Source organism: Schistocerca gregaria, chromosome 1 (assembly GCF_023897955.1).
Source record: "Schistocerca gregaria isolate iqSchGreg1 chromosome 1, iqSchGreg1.2, whole genome shotgun sequence".
Lineage (NCBI taxonomy): Eukaryota > Metazoa > Arthropoda > Insecta > Orthoptera > Acrididae > Schistocerca > Schistocerca gregaria.
Genome location: NC_064920.1, coordinates 402,720,278 through 402,745,593, shown reverse-complemented (window position 1 = coordinate 402,745,593; position 25,316 = coordinate 402,720,278). Strand labels below are relative to the sequence as shown.

Below are 25,316 nucleotides of genomic sequence, written 5' to 3'. Positions count from 1 at the left end.
CAGAGTGGTCCATTGATAGTGACCGGGCCAAATATCTCACGAAATAAGCATCAACGAAAAAACTACAAAGAACGAAACTCGTCTAGCTTGAAGGGGGAAACCAGACGGCGCTATGCTTGGCCCACTAGGTGGCGCTGCCATAGGTCAAACGGCTATCAATTGAGCTTTTAAATAGGAACCCCACATTTTTATTACATATTCGTGTAGTACGTAAAGAAATATGAATGTTTCAGTTGGACCACTTTTTTCGCTTTGTGATAGATGGCTCTGTAATAGTCACAAACATATGGCTCACAATTTTAGACAAACAGTTGGTAACAGGTAGGTTTTTTAAATTAAAATGCGTAACGTACGTACGTTTCAACATTTTATTTCGGTTGTTCCAATGTGATACACGCACCTTTGTGAACCTATCATTTCTGGGAACTCATTCTGTTACAACGTGATTACCTGTAAATACAACATTAATGCAATAAATGCTCAAATGACGTCCGTCAACCTCAATGCATTTGGCAGTACGTGTAACGACATTCCTCTCAACAGCGAGTAGTTCGCCTTCCGTAATGTTCGCACATGCATTGACAATGCGCTGACGCATATCCTACAGATTTCCCTTCAGAAACAAATCCGGGGATGTCAGATCCGGTGAAGGTGCGGGCCATGGTATGGTGCTTCGACGACCAATCCACCTGTTATGAAATATGCTATTCAATATCGCTTCAACCGCACACGAGCTATGTGCCTTACATCCATCATGTCGGAAGTACATCGCCTTTCTGTCATGCGCCGGCCGGAGTGGCCGAGCGGTTCTAGGCGCTTCAGTCTGGAACCGCGCGACCAATACGGTCGTAGGTTCGAATCCTGCCTCGGGTATGGATGTGTGTGATGTCCTTAGGTTAGTTAGGTTTAAGTAGTTCTACGTTCTAGGGGACTGATGACCTCAGATGTTAAGTCCCATAGTGCTCAGAGCCATTTGAACCATTTTTCTCTCATGCAGTGAAACATTTGGAGTAACATCGGTAGAACATTACGTAGGAAATCAGCAAACATTGCACCATTTAGATTGCCATCGATAAAATGTGGGCCAATTATCCTTCCTCCCATAGTGCCGCACCATACATTAACCCGACAAGGTCGCTGATGTTCCACTTGTCGCAGCCATCGTGGATTTTCCATGCCCAATAGATCATATTATGCCGGTTTACGTTACCGCTGTTGCTGTATGACGCTTCATCGCTAAATAGAACGCGTGCAAAAAATCTGTCATCGTCCCATATTTTCACGTGTGCCCAGTGGCAGAACTGTACACGACCTTCTAAGTCGTCGCCATGCAATTCCTGGTGCATACAAATATGGTACGGGTGCAATCGGTGTTGATGTAGCATTCTCAACACCGACGTTTCTGAGATTCCCGATTCTCGCGCGATGTGTCTGCTACTGATGTGCGGATTATCCGCGACAACAGCTAAAACACCTACTTGGGCATCATCATTTGTAACATGTCGTGGTTGACGTGTCACGTGTGGTTGAACACTTCTTGTTTACTTAAATAACGTAACTATCTGGCGAACGGTCCGGATACTTGGATGATATCGGCCAGGATATCGAGCAACATACATAGCACACGCCCGTTGGGCATTTTGATCACAATAGCCGTACATCAACACGATATCGACCTTTTCCGCAATTGGTAGACGGTCCATTTTAACACGGGTAATGTATCACAAAGCAAATACCGTCCGCACTGGCGGAATGTTACGTGATACCACGTACTTTTACGTTTGTGACTATTACAGCGCCATCTATCACAAAGCGAAGAAAGTGGTCCAACTGAAACATTCATATGTAGTAAAAATGGGGGTTCCTATTTAAAAAACGCAACTGATATCCGTTTGACCTATGGCAGCGCCATCTAGCGGGTTAACCATAGCGCCATCTGGTTTTCCCCTTCAAGCTAGACAAGTTTCGTTCTTTGTAGTTTTTTCGTTTGACGCTTATTTCGTGAGCTATTTGGCCGTGCCATGAACAATGGACCACCCTGTATACTTGATCGACAGCAATGTAATTTTTTAAATTCAGCGTCTAGCTGTATGAAACAAGGATAACCACATTTGTATTGCACCTGGAAGCCGTTGTGTAGACAAACTGCAACCTGATTCATGTTACTGAGTTATATACTATTACCTGTTTTATTTCCACCCAACAAGCTATGGATTTGTTGTATAGATCAAGTTTACGTTGAGACGCGCATGCAGTCATTGCCAAGGTCGGCGCTGTTGGGTACTGAGAAGATTCCTGACGGATCAGAAAGAATGCGGACATGTTTACGCTTGGACCACAGAATGTATCTATGACAGAGGAGTCTTATTTTTACTCGTTTAATTTTTTATCGTACGCTTATCGGTAGCGTAATCTATCACACTGACAACTGCTGTCCTCGTGCCAGGAGACGAAATGTTCTGTCTGGGAGACACCATCGAGTGTTTTATGTCGGTGGTTACAGAGGCTTCACGGTCGTGTTGGTCAGTATTTTACGAGCCCACCTCTTCCTGGAGTTCAGGTAGGATCACCCGTTGCGTTCGATGCCTAGGTGCCACTCCAATACAACTGGAGAGCTTTTGCATTGCTGTTCGAGTTTAGGAGGAATACCAAGTGATCGGAAGCGTGAATGAGAATTTAGATTGAGGATGGTGGCGTCCATGGGTAGTACGTGAGGATTTGCAAAGCCACTGTGCCAGGATGGCGTAGTGTTTAACGCATCTGCCTAGTGAGCAGGGGACCTGGGATCGAGTCCTAGCGTAGGTAAAAATTTTCATTCGTCTCTTCAGTCTACATACAATACATACAGTTAGTGTAGCTGTTGATACGCTTTCTGTCACCAGCAGACACTTGTATTTTCAGACGAATTTCAATTTCCTATTGAATCGATCGTGTATACATATTCATGCTTCCTGCCATTTACATGTGCCGACAGTCACAAAGGTTTAATGACTCTACGACACACTCACCAAAGAAAAACTTAGTCACTCTCAGGAAACACCACACTGATACTAAGTAACACCGTCTGTAACCTAAATGATAGCCTCAAATCGGCGAGGAAGAGAGTCCATACGTTTCTTCAGGAATGCCATATCCACCTGAAAAAAATTTGGAAATTTGTGGTAAGGTCTCATGGGACCAAACTGCTAAGGTCATCGGTCCCTGAGCCTACACACTACTTAATCTAACTTAAACTAAATTTCGATATGGACAACATACACACCCATGCCCGAAAGAGGACTCGAACCTCCGACGGGGGCAGCCGCACGGACCGTGACAAAGCGCCTGAGACCGAGCGGCTACCCCGCGCCGCTGTCCATATGAAGCCGCTCATAATTGTAAACTGTATACCTCTAAAATTGCAGGAATACTGATTGCTAAGTACCACCCACTGTTCGAAATAGTACTGGATATTTGGCATGAGGGTATGATCGGATGATTTAGCAGGTCATTTGCGGTGTAATAAAGTGTCCAATACTACGAGGGTCGGTCAAAAAGTAATGCCTCCCATTTTTTTCTACTTAAAAAAATTAAGTTAAGTGAAAAATTTGAATTTGGCGCCATTCCTCAAACCTTCTTCTGCAATCCACTGCAGTAGTAACTTTCTGTGTCAACAGGTGGCAGCACAGCAGAAGTTTGTAAGATGGCCGACATCGATGTTCGTTTGAGACAGCGTTGTGTGATTGAATTCTTGAATGCAGAAGGTGAAACGCCCACACGCATTCATGAAAGACTGAAGAAGGTGTATGGTGTTGTGACAGTGGATGTCAGCACTGTTAGACGATGGGCTGAAGGGAAGGGCAAACACCGTTGACTGACGAAAAGCGGAGCGGCAGGCCGGTGAGTGCAGTGACTCCACACAACATTCAGCAAGTTGATGACATCATTCGTGGTGACCGTCGGGTGACTGCAGATGAAGTGTGTCGCATTATTTCTCTTAGTAAAGGCAGTGTGATCACGATTATTAAACAATTGGGGTACTCAAAAGTTTGTGCACGGTGGGTTCCAAGAATGTTAACCGATCAGAATAAAGAGGCAAGGAAAACAATAGCCTCCTAACACTTGCAGCGCTTCCGTTTGGAGGGAGATGAGTTTCTGAAAAAAATTGTGACCGGGGACGAAACATGGGTGCATTTTTTTGAACCCGAATCAAAGAGGCAGTCAATGGAGTGGCGTCACACAAGCTCGCCGAGGAAGAAAAAATTCAAAACTGTGCGATCGGCAGGGAAAGTTATGGCAACAGTTTTCTGGGATACAGAGGGTGTGATTCTGGTTGATTTTTTAGAGCAGGGATGCACAATAAATTCTGTTCAATACGTCACAACCCTCAAAAAACTTAAAGCACGTCTTCAGCGAGTTCGCCCAACAAAATCAATGGCAGATGTTCTTCTTTTGCATGACAATGCAAGACCACACACCAGTCGTCACACCTCTGACGAGATTGTCAAAATTTGATGGGAAGTTTTGCCTCATCCCCCATACAGCCCTGACCTGGCACCATCAGACTTCCATCTGTTCGGGCCACTAAAAGAAGCTCATCGTGGGATTCATTTTGAAGATGAGGAGGCCGTCAAAACATCCGTGCGTCAATGGCTTAGGAAGCAGAGCTGTGATTTTTACCGTGCTGGGATACATGCCCTTGTTCAAAGATGGACCAAAACTGTAGAGATGGGCGGAGATTACATTGAAAAATGACAAAATGATCCTCAATGTTGTGGTTTTCAACCTATGTAATTGCATTTAAATTTCCTGACAATTAAACGTAGAAAAAAAAAATAGGAGGCATTACTTTTTGACTGACCCTCGTAATACTGCCTAGAGGCAAATAGCCCTGGCGGTACCGGGAATCTAACTAGGATGCCCCGAATGGATCGCAGCCACGCTGACTACTGAGTTACGAGGCCGGACGGATTTCTATACATAAGTAGTTCAATATACAATAAGCTTTTTTGACCTAGGGGTATGGAGACTTCTTGGACAGAGCGAGTATACGCCGCCCGTCCAAAAGGTTCCGAGGCTGATTTTATTCCGTGTGTACAAGCGATTTCAGCACAGTAACTACGATAGCAGTTACAACTATCAGTAGTAAACAACGGATTTGCATTCGACCAGTCAGCTGCGAGCAGGCTGTGTTAAGTAAAACACGTGTGGCCTAGTGCGACAACGTTGTGGTGTCACAAATCGCAATAGTACGACATTTCTGAATCAAGTGTTCAAGATATTCTACAGGATGTTTGGAGAAGAGAAAAGTCTGTACAAAGTTTGTCACTTGCACCTTGACTCTCGAACAAGAAATAAAGATTCGTGGATGTCTGCCGCGAGATGACTGAATTGTAGAACGCGCACAATTCTTTTATGGATTAAATCAACACGGGTGACCTGGCTTGATGTTATCAGCTATTTGACGATATAACCGACATTCTAACCAATTTGATGCGGTAGTTGAAAAAATTCAGAAGAAGGATTTTTCATTCAGCTTCACGTGGATGTATGAACGTTTCGTGCATTGTATTCAAATTGGAGCCGGAGGGGGAGGGGAAGAGCGTAGGGACGCCCAGTTTCGATGGAACGCAGCGGCTTGTTTTCCGTTGCAAACAATATGATTTTAACACATTCCATGGAAAAATCCCCAATTAGTCCAGTGCGATATTCGTTTTATCGACATGTGTTAACAGGGACAGCAGAACACGAATAGTAACTAGATGCCCAGCAGGGACTGGCAGCGCTGATGCATAGTTGTAGCAGCCGGTGCTGGCCAGGGCGATGCGGTCACTCGTACTATTTCACTTTAAAAATGTTTTTGATTGTTTGTAACGGGAAACAAACTGACGTTTTCCGTCTAAACCAGGCATCACATGAAAGACGTGATGAGCGGTTTCTGTATGAACAGACTCGAGGTACGTACTGCGAAAACGAAGTTACATATATCTGCCGAAATACGAGAGAAAATCCTCCTGCCGGCTCTCAGGTGAGCGTCCTGCATGTACAGGATGTCCCAGGACGAAAGATCAATATTAGAGGACATGACAGAACGATCATTCGAAGAAACAAAAAAAGTAAAGTAAACAAGGGCTCTAAAATGTATGCCTGTAGAGGAGCACTTGTTCGGTAGCGAAGATGAACAATGCTCGTAGCCTTTAAGAAATGTATTTTACAACACATGTTCACTCGATTTTTTTATTCGAATGATTTTTTGATTCCAGTTCACAGTTAAGTGACTGGCAGAGGATTCATCGAACCACCTTCAAGCCATTCTCTTCAGGTACCCTCCCCAACAGCGCTTGGGGAAAACGAACACTTCAGTCTTCCCGTGCGAGCTGTGGTTTCAAAAATGCTCAAATGTGTGTCAATTCCTAGCGGACCAAACTGCAGAGGTCATCGGTCTCTAGACTCACACACTACTTAAACTAACACACACACACACACACACACATGTACAAGGGAGGACTGGAACCTCCGGCCGCGCAGTCCGCACATGGCACCTCAAACCGTACGGCCACTGCGAGCGGCGAGCTCTGGTTTCTCTTATTTTAGTTGATCATTTCTCCCCGTGTATGTGAGCCCCAACAAAATATTTTCACTCTCTGAGGAGAAGATCCGGCCGCAACAAGAAACGCTTTTGTTTTGATGATTGCCATCCCAACAGGCGTATCATTTCCGTAGCACTGTCTACCTTATTTCGCGACTGTACAAAACGAGCTGCCCTTCTTTGAACTTTTTAGATGACCTCGACAGTCCTATCTGATGCGGATCCCATAATGCAGAGCAGTACTTCAGAAGAGGGCGCACAAGCATAATGTAAGTAGTTTCTCCCGGCGTATTTTTTGCTCGAACAGTCCACGGGTGTACGGCCGGTCCGTAGTGTCCAACGGGCACGATATTTCGGCGATCAGACATGTCGCCAACTTCAGGTGCGCTGACGAAATGAGCTCCTGAGGGGGGGGCGGCCGCAGTCACTTTAGCTGTACTGTTGCACTTTCTAAATGTTTCGCCAGTAAAACACAGTCTTTAACTTGCCTTCCCACAAATTTATGAAGTGAGTGTTTCATTTTAAGTTATTCGTAATTGTAGACCCTGAGAATTTATTTGACTTTACAGTCTATCGATTTGTGTGCTATATGGAGTAACCGAAATTTAGCTGATTTTTTTTTAGTACTCTTGTGAAAGACTTCACACTTCCCGTTATTTAAAGTGAATTGCCAGTTTTCGCACTATACAGATATCTTGTCTAAATAATTTTGCGTTTGGTTTTGATCATCTGATGACTTTACAACACGGTAAATGTTCACCTGCAAACAATTTAAGACTGCTACTAAGATTGTCTATTAAAAACGTTTATACAGATCAGGATAAAGAGAAAGTCTATAACACTTCCTTGGGAAACTCCAAATATTACTTCTGTTTCCATCAACTGCTACGAACTGTGATTTTTCTGACATGAATCCAGTCGTACAGATGAGATGATACTCCATGGGCGCGCAATTTGATTAGAACTCGTTTTAGAGAAAGAGTGTCAAAAGCCTTCTGGAAATCTAACAATGGGATCAGTTCGACATCTCCTGTCGATAGCACACATTACTTCGTGTGATTAAAGAGCTAATTGTGTTTCACAACAACGATATTTTCTGAACGAGTGTTGACTGTTTGTCTGTCTTTGAGGTAATTAATAATCTTTGAACACATTTTCTGTTCCAAACCCCTACTGCAAATCGACCTAAGTAATATTAGTCTTGACAAACTGCCTATTGGCTTCTGTCTCAGGTTCTTCGGGCGACGTTCATCTAATGATTTTACTAATGTTACGCCAGCACGAGTGCCTGGCATTTTCAAAGCTTCTCTCTTCATTGCCGGTACCGGTAATGGAGGGTGAAGCTTTGACAATGCCAGCCACTCGTGCTGGCGAAACATCAGTAAAACCATTAGATGAACATCGTCCGAAGAACCCGAGACAGAAGCTAATGGGCAGTTTGTCAACAAGTGGCCACGATAGCCTTAACAATTTTGTAATATGGGTCTTTTCTACAGGGTGATTCAGCTGCCCCTACCTCTGCGTTTTATGCTGCCCGCAACGCCTTCAAATACCATGAGCAAATTTTTAACATATCGCTCGCTAAGCGCATACTGTTAGTTCTTCAGAAAAAATGAACCGGACCTTTTTATAGGAATTTTAATGTGGTTAAATTTTGTACTGAGATACGTTTTCCATGGAGGCCACAGTTTTTTGGGTTAGTCAAGAAAAACGCATTTGAAGGTCACTTTTGTAGGTTTTTCTTGAATAATTGGGAAACTACAGCTTCTAGGCAGAACGCATCCTAATACAAAATTTAAATACATTAAATTTTCTGTTCTTTATTTCTGTAGGCCTACTAGTGTGCCATACAGCGAGCGAGATACTATGAAATTCTTGCGCATGGTATTTGAAGACAATACGGGATGCTTAAAATCCATCAGTAGAGCAGCTGACTTAGGCATTATATGGGTGTGTGGATTAGCGCCTTCCGTGTAGCTCCTCCACTGGACTCACCCTTTCGTACGTAAATAGCGAGAGCTCCCGTAAGGAGAGAAGGCAGGTGCAGGAGAGCACAACGTCCACTGAAGGGCGGCGAGCCGGTGCGGGAGGCAGAGGGGGAGCCGGGAGGGCACTTGTGGGAGAGCAGGGGCGCCGGGGAGGAAAAGTAGCGGTAATGAGGAAGGTGGGCCCCGAGGAACCATCAGGAGCCAGTGGGCCCCCGAGACGAGACGGCGCGGTCCCAGCTCCGCCCGCCTAATGGCCCTCAGCACGCGGCTTATAAATAAACACCGCCTGCCGCTGCCACTGCCTCCCCAGCCACGCCGCTCCTCTCATTAGAAAGGCATCCCCCCCCCCCCCCACCCTCACCTGCCAATGGAGGCCGCTCGCTACTTTCACTCGCTAGTGTAACGCCACTCTGGTACTATACAGTACCAAATTACTTGCCTGTTTATAGCAGACTAGCCTCTTGCTACTAAAAGAACCCATTTCGCCAAGTTGCGCCTTTGTAGGCATGCCAGACAAGAAATTAGCCACCATCCCCCCCCCCCCCCCCGGCCCCCGCCAGGTGCCAACAAGGTAGTGTAACGTGTAACACTGTCTCTAGCTTCCATAATGGCCTCAATTCCATATCCAGCTGAAGTCTCTTTGCTGGTACATCCGACAGAGCTACCAAATTGCGAAGATGTTGACTGGAATTTTTCACTCACAGTTTCAAACAGTCCGAAATATTTGCTATAGGATATTAAAAGAAAAGGGTAATTTAGCAGACCAGTCGATAGGGCTACTGAGTTATAGTCAAACCTCAAGTAAATGCGTGCAGCCCATTGAAAAGCGGTGTTGGCAACTTGGAAGACGATAGTGTCAGCTGCACAACCATCGCGAATATGCAGAAGGAAAAGATTCACTTTTTTATCGAGAATGTTGAAATCAACATCCTAGCCCAAGTTCACGGTAACCTCAATGACTAAGCGCAAATCATGGTACGAAAACACCCCTAAGACATGTTAAAACCAACTACGTATTTAACTGTCCAGTGCGGTTATCAAGTTGTTACTCGGGTTCTAGATTTTGACTCCCCTTCGTCAGAAGGTATCACAAGCCCCACCTTGATATTGCCGGTAAATTCGAAAATGTAGTGTCAACTACAAAAGAGGGAAATTCGTTTAGGCCACAAACATTATGAAAGTAAATACTGAATATTGACGTACATATTGTTGTTGTTGTCTTCAGTCCTGAGACTGGTTTGATGCAGCTCTCCATGCTACTCTATCCTGTGCAAGCTGCTTCATCGCCCAATACCTACTGCAACCTACATCCTTCTGAATCTGCTTAGTGTACTCATCTCTCGGTCTCCCTCTACGATTTTTACCCTCCACGCTGCCCTCCAATGCTAAATTTGTGATCCCTTGATGCCTCAAAACATGTCCTACCAACCGATCCCTTCTTCTAGTCAAGTTGTGCCACAAACTTCTCTTCTCCCCAATCCTATTCAATACTTCCTCATTAGTTATGTGATCTACCCATTTAGTCTTCAGCATTCTTCTGTAGCACCACATTTCGAAAGCCTCTATTCTCTTCTTGTCCAAACTATTTATCGTCCATGTTTCACTTCCATACATGGCTACACTCCAAACAAATACTTTCAGAAACGACTTCCTGATACATAAATCTATATTCGATGTTAACAAATTTCTCTTCTTCAGAAACGCTTTCCTTGCCATTGCCAGTCTACATTTTATATCCTCTCTACTTCGACTATCATCAGTTATTTTACTTCCTAAATAGCAAACTCCTTTACTACTTTAAGTGTCTCATTTCCTAATCTAATTCCCTCAGCATCACCCGATTTAAGTTGACTACATTCCATTATCCTCGTTTTGCTTTTGTTAATGTTCATCTTACATCCTCCTTTCAAGACACTGTCGATTCCGTTCAACTGCTCTTCCAAGTCCTTTGCTGTCTCTGACAGAATTACAATGTCATCGGCGAACCTCAAAGTTTTTACTTCGTCTCCATGAATTTTAATACCTACTCCAAATTTTTGTTTTGTTTCCTTTACTGCTTGCTCAATATACAGATTGAATAACATCGGGGAGAGGCTACAACCCTGTCTCACTCCTTTCCCAACCACTGCTTCCCTTTCATGCCCCTCGACTCTTATGACTGCCATCTGGTTTCTGTACAAATTATAAATAGCCTTTCGCTCCATGTATTTTATCCCTGCCACCTTTAGAATTTGAAAAAGAGTATTCCAGTCAACATTGTCAAAGCTTTCTCTAAGTCTACAAATGCTAGAAACATAGGTTTGCCTTTTCTTAATCTTTCTTCTAAGATAAGTCGTAAGGTCAGTGTTGCCTCACGTGTTCCAACATTTCGACGGAATCCAAACTGATCCTCCCCGAGATCTGCATCTACCAATTTTTCCATTCGTCTGTAAAGAATTCGCGTTAGTATTTTGCAGCCGTGGCTTATTAAACTGATAGTTCGGTAATTTTCACATCTGTCAGCACCTGCTTTCTTTGGGATTGGAATTATTATATTCTATTTGAAGTCTGAGGGTATTTCGCATGTCTCATACATCTTGCTCACCAGCTGGTAGAGTTTTGTCAGGACTGGTTGTCCCAAGGCCGTCAGTAGTTCTAATGGAATGTTGTCTACTCCGGGGGCCTTGTTTCGACTCAGGTCTTTCAGTGCTCTGTCAAACTCTTCACGCAGTATCGTATCTCCCATTTCGTCTTCATCTACATCCTCTTCCATTTCCATAATATTGTCCTCAAGTACATCGCCCTTGTATAAACCTTCTATATACTCCTTCCACCTTTCTGCCTTCCCTTCTTTGCTTAGAACTGGGCTGCCATCTGAGCTCTTGATATTCATACACGTGGTTCTCTTCTCTCCAAAGGTCTATTTAATTTTCCTGTAGGCAGTATCTATCTTACCCCTAGTGAGATAAGCTTCTACATCCTTACAATTGTCCTCTAGCCATCCCCGTTTAGCCATTTTGCACTTCCTGTCGATCTCATTTTTGAGACGTTTGTATTCCTTTTTGACTGCTTCATTTACTGCATTTTTATATTTTCTCCTTTCATCAATTAAATTCAATATTTCTTCTGTTACCCAAGGATTTCTAGCAGCCCTCGTCTTTGTACCTACTTTATCCTCTGCTGCCTTCACTACTACATCCCTCAGAGCTACCCATTCTTCTTCTACTGTATTTCTTTCCCCTATTCCTGTCAATTGTTCCCTTATGCTCTCTCTGAAACTCTGTACAACCCCTGGTTCTTTCAGTTTATCCAGGTCCCATCTCCTTAATTTCCCACATTTTTGCAGTTTCTTCAGTTTTAATCTACAGGTCATAACCAATAGATTGTGGTCAGAGTCCACATCTGCCCCTGGAAATGTCTTACAACTTAAAACCTGGTTCCTAAATCTCTGTCTTACCATTATATAATCTATCTGATACCTTTTAGTATCTCCAGGGTTCTTCCACGTATACAACCTTCTTTCATGATTCTTAAACCAAGTGTTAGCTATGATTAAATACCGAGCAAGAGGGCGTACTAGGTAATGGACCGCGTTTCAATTAGAGTGGACTGTGGCTGAGATCCCCATCTGACGAACCAAATTTACGCTTTACGTCGTTTCCCTATGTCAAGAAGCATTTATTGCACAGAAGTCACTAAATAGAAATATCCTCCTGAAAATTGAGGAGAGGGAGTGGTGGTGAGGAAAGGAAAGGCAGGGAAAGGAACTAACAAGGATACCAGTTGCATCGGGACTTTATGCGGCATTAGCGGCGACGAGTGGAAATGTATGCCGGTCTAGGACTCGAATCCGGGATCGCCTGCTTAATGGGCAGTTGCGTTAACCACTACGCCACCGAAACGCAGTGTTTATCGTAAATATGCAAACTATCTTGGCACGCTACCCGGTCGACTCACATTCCGACCTACCAACAACTTCTCGCCGTCCCCGTCCATGTCCTTTATGTTCGCTAATTTTAGATTCCCGCTGGAGTGCACATCCGCACTGCTGGTAGTGGATTTATTGCCCATCGAGGTGAATCAGTTATATGATTGCGTGGTGTTTGTTCTCTTGTCCATGTCCGAATAAGTGATTCACCCAAATGGACAATGACTCTACAGCCTTCAGTGTGAATGGACTTTTACGGACGACCTCCAGGGAGAATCTAAAATTATCGAGCGCGGACGATACGGAAGGGAACTGCGGAGACCGTGGGTCAGACAGGGAGTGTGTCAAGACAGTCCGCGCATTTGCGGTAATCACTTTGTCTGGGTGGTGCAGTGATTAAATCAACTGCCTAGTAAACAATAGGTCCCAGGTCCGAGGTTCGATGCAGCACACATTGTTTCTCATCACCGCTGATACCGCATAAAGTCCCGATGTAGCTGATATCATTAGTTGCTTCCCTTTATTTTTCTTTCTCCCCCTCCCAACATTTTCAGTTTACATAATATGTATCACAGCTGCGGATTTCACGTGGTGTTTGTTCTTTCGCACAACTAGAATTATGTATGGAGTTCACACACGTACATCTTGCAGGTATCTCTTCAAGCAGTTAGAAATATCATCCACATAGTGTCACAGTACCTTTAATCACTTATGAAATTTTGTGTGAGCCTGAGAGTAATAGAGATATTTGAATGTACAACACTAGAAGGAAAAATTATCCGCTTTACCGAATAACGAATCTAGCTTTAACACATAAAGGGATTAAATACGCAGCTACAAAATTCTTTGACAGTCCACTCACGGAAAAAAGGTCTGACAGATAGCTGAAGTATTTTGAAATTGTAATTAAACATATTTACGTTTAACAACATCTTCTATATCGCAGAGCTATCCTTGGACAGAAACAATGTCGACTCGAAATTTTCACCCGCTGTTCCAAACAGTTCCAGACGCTTTCTATGGGGTTTAGAAAACACGTGATTTAGTGAAACAATCTGTAGGGCTGCTGAGCGTTCGTCAAACTAGAGATGTATGCTAGTAGCCCTCTGAACATGGCTGTTGTTAGATTGGAAGACAAGTGTCCACTGCCTACCCATCGTGAAGACGTAGAAGGAATGGTTTCTCTTCGTCAACGAAAACGTTGAAAATCGGGAAAAACTTGTAAACTGTCAGCATGTAGACATGTTAATATTTTACATCCCTTTCATTAGATATTTATGATGTTCTATGTTTGATCTATTGGCACGTTCTACGTAGCAACGTTGATCGTAAATATGACCTACAGAACAAGTAACTACCACGTATGTTTCCTTAACCTTTTGACCACCATTGGGTCATACGTGTCCCGCGACTGGTTGTAAGACAGAGAACCAATGGGATTTTTCTGCATATTACTGTTATGTATCAATGTTACACTGGCAAAGGAAAGCCTGTTAATGGTTTTCAAAATTCTGCCACCTTCGAGTCTCACTGTTAAACCCCTGCTTCCTAGAACAGATTTGCAAAGCAGGCTGCTACCGCGTCAATGAATTACACGCTCGTACTGACGATTTTCGCATCACAAATAGTGACCGTACAGAGCACCCGTAATTTGAATTAACGCCTATATAAGACAACAAGTGTCTGGCGCAGGTGTTAGATCTGTTACTGCTGCTACAATGGTAGTTTATGAAAATGTAAGTGAGTTTGAACGTGGTGTTACAGACGGCGCACGAGCGATGGGACACAGCATATGAGATGTAGCGATGAAGTAGGGATTTTTCCGTACGAACGTTTCACGAGTGTACCATGAGTATCGGGAATCCGATGAAACATCAAATCTCCGTCATCGCTGTGGCCGGAAAAAGATCCTATAAGAACGTGGTCAACGACGACTGGAGACAATCGTTCAACGTGACAGAAGTGCAATCCTTCTGCAAATTTCTGCAGACTTCAATGCTGGGCCATCAACCAGTGTTAGCTTGTGAAGCATTCGAGGAAACGCTATCGATAAGGCCCACTCGTGTACCCTTGATGACTGCTCGACACAAAACTACGCCTCGCCTGAGTGCGTCAACACCGATATTGGCTGTTGATGTCTGGAAACATGCTGCATGGTCGGACGAATCTCGTTTCAAATTGCATCGAGCGGATGGACACTGCATGTCAGCAGCGGGCTGTTCAGGCTGGTGGAGGCTCTGTACTGATGTGAGGCGTGTGCAGCTGTAGTGATACGGTTCGTTGGCTGGCTGGTTTAAAAGAGGGGGGAAGAGACCAAACTACTAGGTCATCGGTCCTTTATTCCGAATAAAACAATGCAACAAGGGTGAGAATAAAACAAGCGAGACTGTCAACACAAAACGGAGAGAAAGGAAAAACCACAACAACGACAGAAGGGCAAGAAACACTTAAATGGACAAAAGGGGAGAAGAAAACCACAGAAACGCAAGAAACAGGTAGAAGAGATTAAAACGACAAAACATATTACCATGGCTGGTTGACCATGACAATAAAACAACACACTAATACCTCCACCCTAAAAGTACTAGGGTGGAGGACACAGAGAGACAAAGGACATGCGCTAAAAATTAGATCAAATGACAAAACCCACCCTCACGAATAAAACGTAAAACTAAATCATCCGATGAGGTGTTGTCAGTTAAATTAGCGGCAATGAGTCCTGTAACCGAAGATTTCGTCGCATGGCAGTCAAAGTGGGACAGTGCACCAGAATATGGGCCACTATCAACCGGGCGCCACATCGACACTGAGGCGGTTCTTCACGGCGCAGGAGGTGGCCGTGGGTCGCCCAAGTATGACCAATGCGGAGCCGGCAGAGGACAACTGATTCCGTGCGAGAGGCTCACATGGAAAACATAAAAAAATAGCTCTAAGCAATATGGGACTTAACATCTGAGGTCATAACTCCCCTAGACTTAGAACTACTTAAACCTAACAAACCAAAGGACATCACACACATCATGCTCGTGGCAGGATTCGAATCTGCGACCGTAGCAGCAGCGCGGTTCCAGACTGAGGCGACTAGAACCGCTCGTCCACACTGACCTGCTTGGAAAACTTCCACACATTCGTAGTCTCTTTAATGACACACAGTTTGTTGTGCGTCCTGACACTATGCCATTCCGCCTCCCAAAGCTGAAAGACCTGAGAACACAGGTCAGTTATTGGAATGCCGATCTCCGTAAGTGGTTCCCGTGTAGCCTGTTTGGCCAGCCTATCAACAAGTTCATTGCCTGCGATTCCGATCTCCCCTGGGGTCCACACAAACACCAGTGAACGACCGGACCATTCCAGATGGACTCCTGGATGGTCGCTACCAAAGGATGATGAGGGTAGCACTAGTCGATAGCTTGTAGATTGCTCATGATGTCAGTATACAGAAAAAACGACTCCTCAGGCATGAACGGATGCGCTCAAGCGTACGCGATGTAGCCACCAGCTCTGCAGTGAAAACACTGCAGCCATCGGGCAAGGAATGCTTCTCAATATGTCCTACACGCACATACGTGAAGCCGACGTGACCATGGGCCATCGAGCCATCGGTGTAAACCAATTCATGGCCTCGGTACATGTCAAGAATCGACAGGAAGTGACAGCAGAGAGCTGCGGGGTGAACTGAGTCCCTTGTGCTGTCTAAAAGGTCCGGGCGAAGCTATGGCCTAGGTGTACATTATGGATGTATACACGAATGGACCTCGAGTATAGGTGGTAAAGGCAAGGACTCCAGTTCAGATAGAAGGGATCGGACGTGAACTGCAATTTTAAGCCGGCCGTGGTGACCGAGCGGTTCTAGGTGCTTCAGTCCGGAACCGCGAGACTGCTACGGTCGCAGGTTCGAAACCTGCCTCGGGCATGGATGTGTGTGATGTCCTTATGTTATTTAGGTTTAAGTAGTTCTAAGCTATAGGGGACTGATGGCTTCAGATGTTAAGTCCCATAGTGCTCAGAGCCATTTGAGCCTTTTTTTTTTTTTTTTTTTTTTTTTTTTTTTGCAATTTTAAGTCCTGAGCTGGGCTGCCGATGCGGAAGATGAACCGCCGTGGGTGGGAAAAGGTGACGGTAATTCGGATGCGCAGGAGAACTACGAACGTGTGCAACGTAACTGGGGAGCAGTTGTGCACGCCTGACCTGCAATGGAGGGACTCCAGCCTCCGCCAGGACGCTGGTCACCGGACCTGTCCTAAAAGCTCCCGTCGCTAATCGAACACCACAGTGAAGCACTGGGTAGAGTAAACGCAACACTGAGGGCGCCGCCGAACCATAAACCAGAAGACTCTCATAGTCAAGGCGGGACTGAACAAGGGCTCTGTAGAGCTCCAGCAGCGTACAGCGATCTGCACCCCAGTTGGTGGGCAGCAGAGGGCATTGAGGTGCTGCCAGCACTTTCACTTAAGCTGACGAAGGTGAGGAAGCCAAGTTAATTGGGCGTCGAAAACCAGTCCTAAAAATCGATATGTCTCCACTACAGTGATGAGATCGTCAGTAAGGTAAAGTTCTGGTTCCGGATGAACAGTACGACGCCGACAGAAGTGCCTAACACGTGACCTTGCGGCCGGAAACTGGAAGCTGTGGGCTAGAGCCCATGACTGCGGCTTGTGGATGGCTCCCTGATGGCTCTGACTCTATGGGACTCAACTTCTGAGGTCATCAGTCCCCTAGAACTTAGAACTACTTAAAGCTAACTAACCTAAGGACATCACACATCCATGCCCGAGGCAGGATTCGAACCTGCGACCGTAGCCGTCTCGCGGTTCCAGACTGTAACGCCTAGAACCACACGGCCACTCCAGCCAACACTAGTCCTGGTGGAGCAGAAAGAAAAGCAGAAGCCGTCTGCATACAGAGAGGGTAAGACGGACGGCCCTACAGCGGCTGCTTGACCGTTAATGGCCACTAAAAATAGAGATACACTCAATAGAGAGCTCTGCGGGATCCCGAACTCCTGGTTAGGGTGGAACTATGTGAGGCACCAACTTGGACACGGAAAGTACGAAGCGACAGGAAATTCTGGATAAAAATCGGGAGCGGGCGTCGGAGACCCCATTCGTATGATGTGACAACGATATGATGTTGCCAGGTAGCGTCATACGATTTTCGTAAATGAAAATGACAGCAACAAAGTGTTGGCGTCTGGAAAAGGCTGTTCGGGTGGAAAACTCCAGGGACACAAGGTTATCAGTGGTAGAGCGACCCAGGCGGAATCCGCACTGGCACGGAGCCAGTAGGCCACGTGACTCCAGTACCCAATCCAACCGCTAACACACTATACCTTCCAGCAACTTACAAAGAACGTTGGTGAGGCTGATGGGCCGATAGCTATCCACATCAAGCGGTTTTTTTGCCAGGTTTGAGCACGGGTATGATGGTGCTTCCCAGCCAGTGCGATCGAAAGACGCCATCGCACCAGATCTAGTTAAAGATCACGAGATGTCGCTTGTAGTCAGACGAGAGATGTTTATGAGCCGTGGTAAAAATTTCTGTTTTGAAGAGCGCGCCGCAGCGCGTAGTGTGAAGCATTTGCCCTCCGTTTCTGGCGGTGGCGCCGCTGTGGCTACCGTAGCTTTGGTGTCTCCTTCTGGTGGGAAGAGGAAAGGCTGCCTGTTCACGTGCATTTAAGGGGCGCTATGAGCTCGCCAGTCGGTCACACAGGATCACTCCCTTGTCCCCGGCTTGCTAGTCTGCCTCTCGTCCGCATTTGTTAAGCAGTTAGAGTGTGTCTGTCGTTCGGAGTGCTAGTTGTCTGTCGTTCGGATCAACCTTTAAAGTCGGCAAAATGAGAGTGTTTCCACTCCGCCGCGCCAGTAAGAGAACTCGGCGAGTGGTCGCCTGGTCGGGGCTTACTTCCTGCATCTGAGTGTGCGCGTTAGGCCGCCAGTTTGCTCGAGTTTGCTCAGGCAATGGTCACTGGCGGTTGGATCGATCGGTTGGTCGGTCGCGCACTGAGACACAAGATTACTTGTCCGTCTTGAGCGTAGGCGCATGTAAGGTCGCCACGTGAGTCCAGTGGGCAGCGGCGCATAGCGAGGGTTTGTGACTTCGCGGTCGGCACGAGAGCAACAGGAGTCAACCCACGACATCAGTCTGGCCGGTGCGAGCTGCGATGCCGTGAGATGGGAGATCGGCGCGCCTTCCTGCGTCCGTTGAAGCGGCTGGCAGTGGACGGTTCAGAGAGCGATTTGGGGGTGCAACGCCAGGTCTTCTCGAGAAATCGCAGTTTATTATAACTTAAGAGATTGGTGATATGTTGTCTGATTTACTCTTGCTAAATTCTACTTGTTTTCTTGGTGAGGTCACCAGTAGTTTTGCTTTGGGATCGTCCCACCATTCTTCTCCGTTTGCCCACCCGCGCGAAGGTGGTTGTTTATAAATTGGGTGGTCCGTTTTTCGCTTGTGGAGTAGGGGCGGGTTAGAGTAACTTGCGGTTCGAGTTGTTCGATAATCTCCCTATCAATCTACCGTACGTTAGTAGCTGCCTCTGTCATGTTTGTCGGATTTGGTGTGTTAACGAATTTATTGCTTTCAGTGTAACGGCCTAATACCTGGATTATGTTTTGATCTTTGGAAACTTTGATATTATTGCCTGTGATCTTGAGAGGCGGTATCTGTGTACTGTAGAGCATCTTAACTATTGTTTGGTCAACCTTGTAGAATTTTATATAAGATTGCATTTCGTGGGCTTTTATTTAAATGATCATTTTAGTATATAAAGTTGCCATCGTTTCACCGTAAGACTTTTCTTAGAAGTTAAAACCAAGTTGCACCTTCGGTGGCAAGGTTAATATTTTAATTGTTAGCGTTTTGTACCATTTCCATTCCTCCTACGGGGGTGCATAGTTTGTGTGCTTGTGTAAATTGTTAAAACTCTTAGTTTAAAGTAATCTGGTGTGTTGCAGATTTGCACCAGTGTAGTCTTTCAGAGGCTGTTGTGAGCGGTCGTAACCACGGCCGTGTGCAAAGGGAGCAGCAAGGTTATCTGCCCGAAAGCTTATACAGTCAAAACTTGTTTCTTTCTGTCTCTGAATAAATTGTAACTTTGATATTTATAGAGTGCTTTCTGATTATAATTTTAAATCTGTTTCTTTCAAAAAATGTTTTTAGGCACTATTAAAGTGAATAAAATTCCCATTTGTTAAAAGTAATTTGGTTATGATTTCAACTACTTCCATGCTTACATAGTGTGATTAAATGTGTTAATGTTCTTGATGAATCGCTAGTAAATAAAACAAATTCTTAAGAATATTCTTTGAAAATAAATCACGGTTCAGTTTAATCATCTCACTGTGGATCCGATGTGGCCTAGGAGCTATGTCAGCACAATGTGGAAGGGCACTGAGGAGCTCCCACTCTGTAATGGGGCGTTATGGGGTTCACTGTGGTGCGTTGTGAACAGGAAGACTTTTCCTCGCTCCTCCATTTGAGAGTACGAAAGCTGGGGGGTAATTCTCCGACGTAGAGGCGTGAGCGCAGTGCTCACCAAAGTGCTCGGTAATCGCGTTTGCGTCAGTAGATAATACGCCATTTATGTTAACACTGGGAACACCTGTTGGGGTCTGGTACTCAAAAACTCGTTTGATCTTTGCTCAGACTTGGGGAGGTGACGTATGGCACTCAATGGTCGAGAGGTATCTCTCCCAACACTCCTGTTTCCGTCGTCTAATAAGCTGGCGAGCGCGGGCACGGAGCCATTTAAAGGCTATGAGGTGCTCCAGGGAGGGGTGCCGCTTATGCCGCTGTATAGCTCGCCGACGCTCCTTCATTTCCTCAGCGACTTCCGGCGACCACCAAGGGACTGTCTTTCGTCAGGGCCACCCTAATGAACCAGAGATTGCATTTTTCGCCACAGAAACGATCGTTGTAGATACCTGCTCAACTATCACATCGATGTTACAATGTGGGGAAGAATCAATGGTGACAGCAGAGGTGAAGGCTTCGCAGTCTGCCTTGTTTAAAGCCCGTCTGGTCATTTGAAGGAAGATATACGTTGCAGACTTATTTCCTGCGTCGTCCTTATCATGACAGCCACAGCTTCAAGAGGGGTTCCAAGCAACACAGGTTCACTGCATACTGAATTCAGGACATAGACACAAACTTCACCTGACACTCTATTATAGTCACTACAGTTCTTGTAATATCCTCTATAGCCGTGGAAGGCAGGGATCCGCATTTCCAGGAACCAGGTTTCCTGAAGGCCAATGCAGAAAGCAGGTGTAAAGTTTAAGAGTTGCCATAGCTCAGCCAGGTGGTGGAAAAAACCACAGCAATTCCACTGGAGGATGACGTTATCGTGAGGCTGAGAAGGTATGAAGTGCGCAAGGAGGCAGGTTATGCATCAGGGTCACCTGCTGTCACCGATTATTTGTAGCCATTTCTATGGTGGGTGAGGCATCAGATCCAGATCCATAGGGGACGCTAAGATCTCCATTGCATCCTCAGATGCCGAACTGATAGGGAGTGGTGGTGTTGGAGAGTCCTCTTTCTTAGCAGACTCCTCCTTAGTTTGCTTGCTCTCTCACTCTCTTTAGGGGCTTGCTGGTAAGATTTCTCCTAAGCTGTTTCAGGCATGGAGGAAGACTGTGAAGCTCTTCATAGAGCAGCTTTTGGCTCCTTGAGCCACTGTCGAGTATCCACTGTGGCATTAGTTGGGACCTTTGGAGATAGGGCCCCAAGGGCCCCCTTCTGCACAGCAGGAGCCAGAGGAGGCTGTTGCTTCTCTGACAGGGGGGAGGGGACTGATGTCCCCTGCGTGTGGGAGGACCTTGCCCCAGAAGTAGGTGCTTTGGGAGCAACGGAGGAAAATTTGCCCCCTACCACCAAGAGGGCGGATATGTTCTAGTGGCCTGGAGGGCGCCACTGTTCGTGGCATGAAGTGAGAAACCTCTGGCACTTGGGACGGCAATGGTGACGTAGCTGCAGCACATGTTGACGTCAAAAGAATGGGGTGTAGTCTTTTCAAATTTACGTTTAGCCTCTGTGTAGGTCAACTGATCCAGGGTCTTTTACCCCCATGATTTTTCGCTCCTTTTGGAGTACTGGGCAGTCTGGAGAGCAGGAGGAGTGGTGCTCTCCACAGTTGATGCAAGTGGGAGGTGGAGCACATGGAGTATCTGGGTGCAGTGGACGTCTGCAATCTCGACATGTGGCGCTGGAAGTGCAGCGGGAAGACATGTGCCCAAACTTCCAGCAGGGGGAGGGACATATGGTTTAACATCCCAGCAGTAAGCCATCACCTTGACCTTTTCAGGCAATGAATCACCCTCAAAGGCCAGGATGAAGGCACCAGTAACAATCCTGTTGTCTTTGGGTCCCCTGTAAACGCACTGGATGAAATGAGCACCCCGTCGTTCTAAATTGGTGCTGAGCTCGTCGTCAGACTGCAAGAGGAGATGGCGATAGAAAATGATCCCCTGGACTATGTTGAGGCTTTTATGGGGAGTGAGAGAAGCAGGAATATCACCCAGCTTGTCGCAGGCGTGTAACGCTAGAGATGGGGCTGGGGATGCTGTCTGAATTAAGATTGCACCGTTTCGTATCTTGGACAGACAGCGCTGTCACTTCTCCAAACGTATCCTCAAGGTGTTTAACGAAAAATTGAGGCTTGGTAGGTAGGAAGGAGTCCCCATCAGTTCTGCTAAAGACTAAAAATCGAGGCGAATATGGCTCTCTCCGTTCTGTTGCTCTATGTTCCTCCCATGGTGTAGCAGGGGAGGGAAACGATTTAGGGTCATACCTGTCGACAATGCATTCGATCTTGCCCTTCTCAAAGACTGCTGGTGCCATACGGTCATCAGCAAGACATGACTTAGTCCGCTTCCTTGCCGGTCATCCACCCTGATGCCATCTACTCCGATTAGGGATGCACGCCATGGGCGCTGCCCAGCCACAGCAAAGGTGAACTGGCATGATGGCCGTTGCCGGGAGTCCTGACGCCCCAGGAAGACAGGGATCTACTCTTTGGCATACGTGGGAAATTTACAGCTGAAACGATCCCTATGTTGTCAGAGGGCTACCACCAAATGGGTACCTGACGGACTGGCTACCGTGCCGGATACTGAGCGCAGAGAAATCCAGTATTGTCATGGGGGTCGAAAGAGGACAGGAGACAATGGAAGAAGATGAAATACACCGGAAAGTGTCCTCTCCCAAGTAGTTGAATTGCAATTGGAGATGCAAAGCCATGATGAGAGATTCAGGGGATCGAATCTAAGGGCGCTATGGATAAATCAAGCACCACGTAAGGCGTGCTTCCCCCATATAGCCTGCATTTCTGTAGAATTTTGTAAGTGGCAGGTCAAACCGTAGAATGGGACCTGAACTCATAGTGCCGAAACGAGGGAGACTCCTTTTAGTCGCCTAGTACGATAGGCAGGAATACCTTGGGTCTATTCTAACCCTCCTATCCGCAGGTGGAGGGGAGAGAGTGATATGGGATTCCTGCTACGTCTAGATACGACTCTGACAGATGACCTGCACATAAGCATTCTTTCTGATCACCTGCGTCCATTCATGTCTATTGTGCGTTCCTGTGGATTGGGCAATTCCAGCAGGACAATGTGACACCCCACGAGTCCAGAACTGCTACACAGTGGCTCCAGGAGCACTCTTCTGGCCGGCCGGTGTGGCTGTGCGGTTCTAGGCGCTTCAGTCTGGAACCGCGTGACCGCTACGGTCGCAGGTTCGAATCCTGCCTCGGGCATGGATGTGTGTGGTGTCCTTAGGTTAGTTAGGTTTAATTAGTTCTAAGTTCTAGGCGACTGATGACCTCCGAAGTTAAGTCAAATAGTGATCATAGCCATTTGACCCATTTTGAACACTCTTCTGAGTTTAAGCATTTCCGCTGGCCACCAAACTCACCAGACATGAATATTATTGAGCGTGTCTGGGATGCTTTGCAACGTGCTGTTCAGAAGGGATATTTAGCCCCTCGTACTCCTACACAATTATGGACAGCCCTGCAGGATTCATGGTGTCAATTCCGCCCAGCACTATTTGAGACATTAGTAGAGTCCATGCCACGTCATGTTGCGGCACTTCTGCACTACACCATATTAGGCTGGTGTATCAGTTTCTTTGACTCTGTAGTATATGTGTCAAAAGACAACAGACTGTTATTACATGCAACTCCTTCCTAGGAAGAGTATCTGGTCATTAGTAAAAGTGAGAACATCTCAAAAATCTATAGCGCAGCTGTTATACGAAACTGCTAACCAATAAAGAGGTATGTGCCGCACTATTGTGTCTGAACAACTGACAAGGACATTGATGAAATGACCATCCAATGATCGCCTGAGAGACATTACGGTCTGCAGAATGCAACCTGTGGTGCGTTAGGAAACAAGATAGTTGAATTGTTTATTTTGCGTGATGATTACACTATTTTTGCATACATTAGTACATAACAGTGTTTACAGTATATGACATGGAGATCCACTATTAAAGTTCACGTGTAATCATCGTAAAGTATCTTGTCGTATTGTAATAGGAGAGGGGTTGGAAAATAAGTTTCCCCTGTCGAATGTGGGCAGAGTTGTGTGATATGGGTGGAAGACGACACGGCAGGTGAGCGCGCACGTACAAGGCACCGATACACCATTGGGTAGAGGTCGACCGCGATCAAGCAGGTGGCGCTTTCGCAGTGCCTGCTCAAAGCAGAGGCCAGCCGCTCAGTCTTTTCCCGGAGAGAAGGTGCGTTTTGGAGTCGAGGTCAATGGCGGAAGTGAGAGCTGTTATAGCTATGAATGGGCACGTGGAGCATCAGACACAGAGATTCATAACCGCCTTGTTGAGGTGTATGGGTCAGGTGTGATGTCGAGGCAAATGGTGCGGAGATGGTGCGAGCAATTCAGTGATGGACGTCAGCAAGTGCAGGACATACCGAGACCTGGACGGACGCGTACGGCCACTACAGATGCAAATGTCAGGAAGGTGGATGACATGATTAAAGCGAACCATCGATGGAGTAGCGGCAGAACTTACAATCGGACATGAGCGAACTCGCAAGATCATCCACGACATTTTTCGATACAGGAAGGTGTCAGCACGGTGAGTGCCCCGCCAACTGACCCCGACACGCATGGAACAACGTATGGCGTTCAACCTGGAACAGCTCGTGCGTTACCTTGAATCTGGTAATGACGTTCTGCTTCGGATTGTGACAGCGGACGAAACGTGGGTCCACCATTACACGCCCGAATCGAAGGCAGCATCCATGGTGTGGAAACATACGTCATCACCTGTCAGAAAGAAGTTCAAAAGCACTCCGTCTGCAGGTAAAGTGCTACTCACCGTTTTCTGAGACGCCAAAGGAGTTTTGCTGCTGAACTTTCCTGAGGACGCAACCATCAATGCTGCGGAGTACTGTGCCACTCTGTCGAAATGGAAAGAGGTGATTCGGAAAACGCGGCCTGGCCTTCTCAGATCTGGCGTTCTGCTGTTGGATGACAATGCTAGACCACACACGGCGACGTCAACGCAAAAACATATTGCAACTCTTGGTTGGGAACGCCTACACCACCCTCCTTACAGTCCGGATCTCGCACCAAGTGACTTCAATCTGTTTCCTGCTTTGAAGAAGACTCTCGGCGGAAGGCGCTTTGGCAGCAATGCTGACGTCAAACAAGTCGTTCAACGCTTCTTCCGTATGCAACACCCTGATTTTTTCATGGAAGGCTTTATAAAGATTGTAAAGCTGTATGACAAGTGTCTCAATGTACTTGGAAATTGTGTAGAAAAATAAAGATATGTCTTATCTTTAATGCCTCATTCTCTTTTTTCTCCTTTCACACACAACTGTGAC

General features: G+C 46.1%; 1 protein-coding gene across 2 annotated transcripts in view; it reads right to left on the bottom strand.

Annotated features, from left to right (window-relative positions):
- LOC126349289 (protein rhomboid-like) overlaps window positions 1–25,316 on the bottom strand; it is a 394,878-nt gene that overhangs the window by 46,738 nt on the left and 322,824 nt on the right. The gene's annotated exons all lie outside the window — the stretch shown is intronic.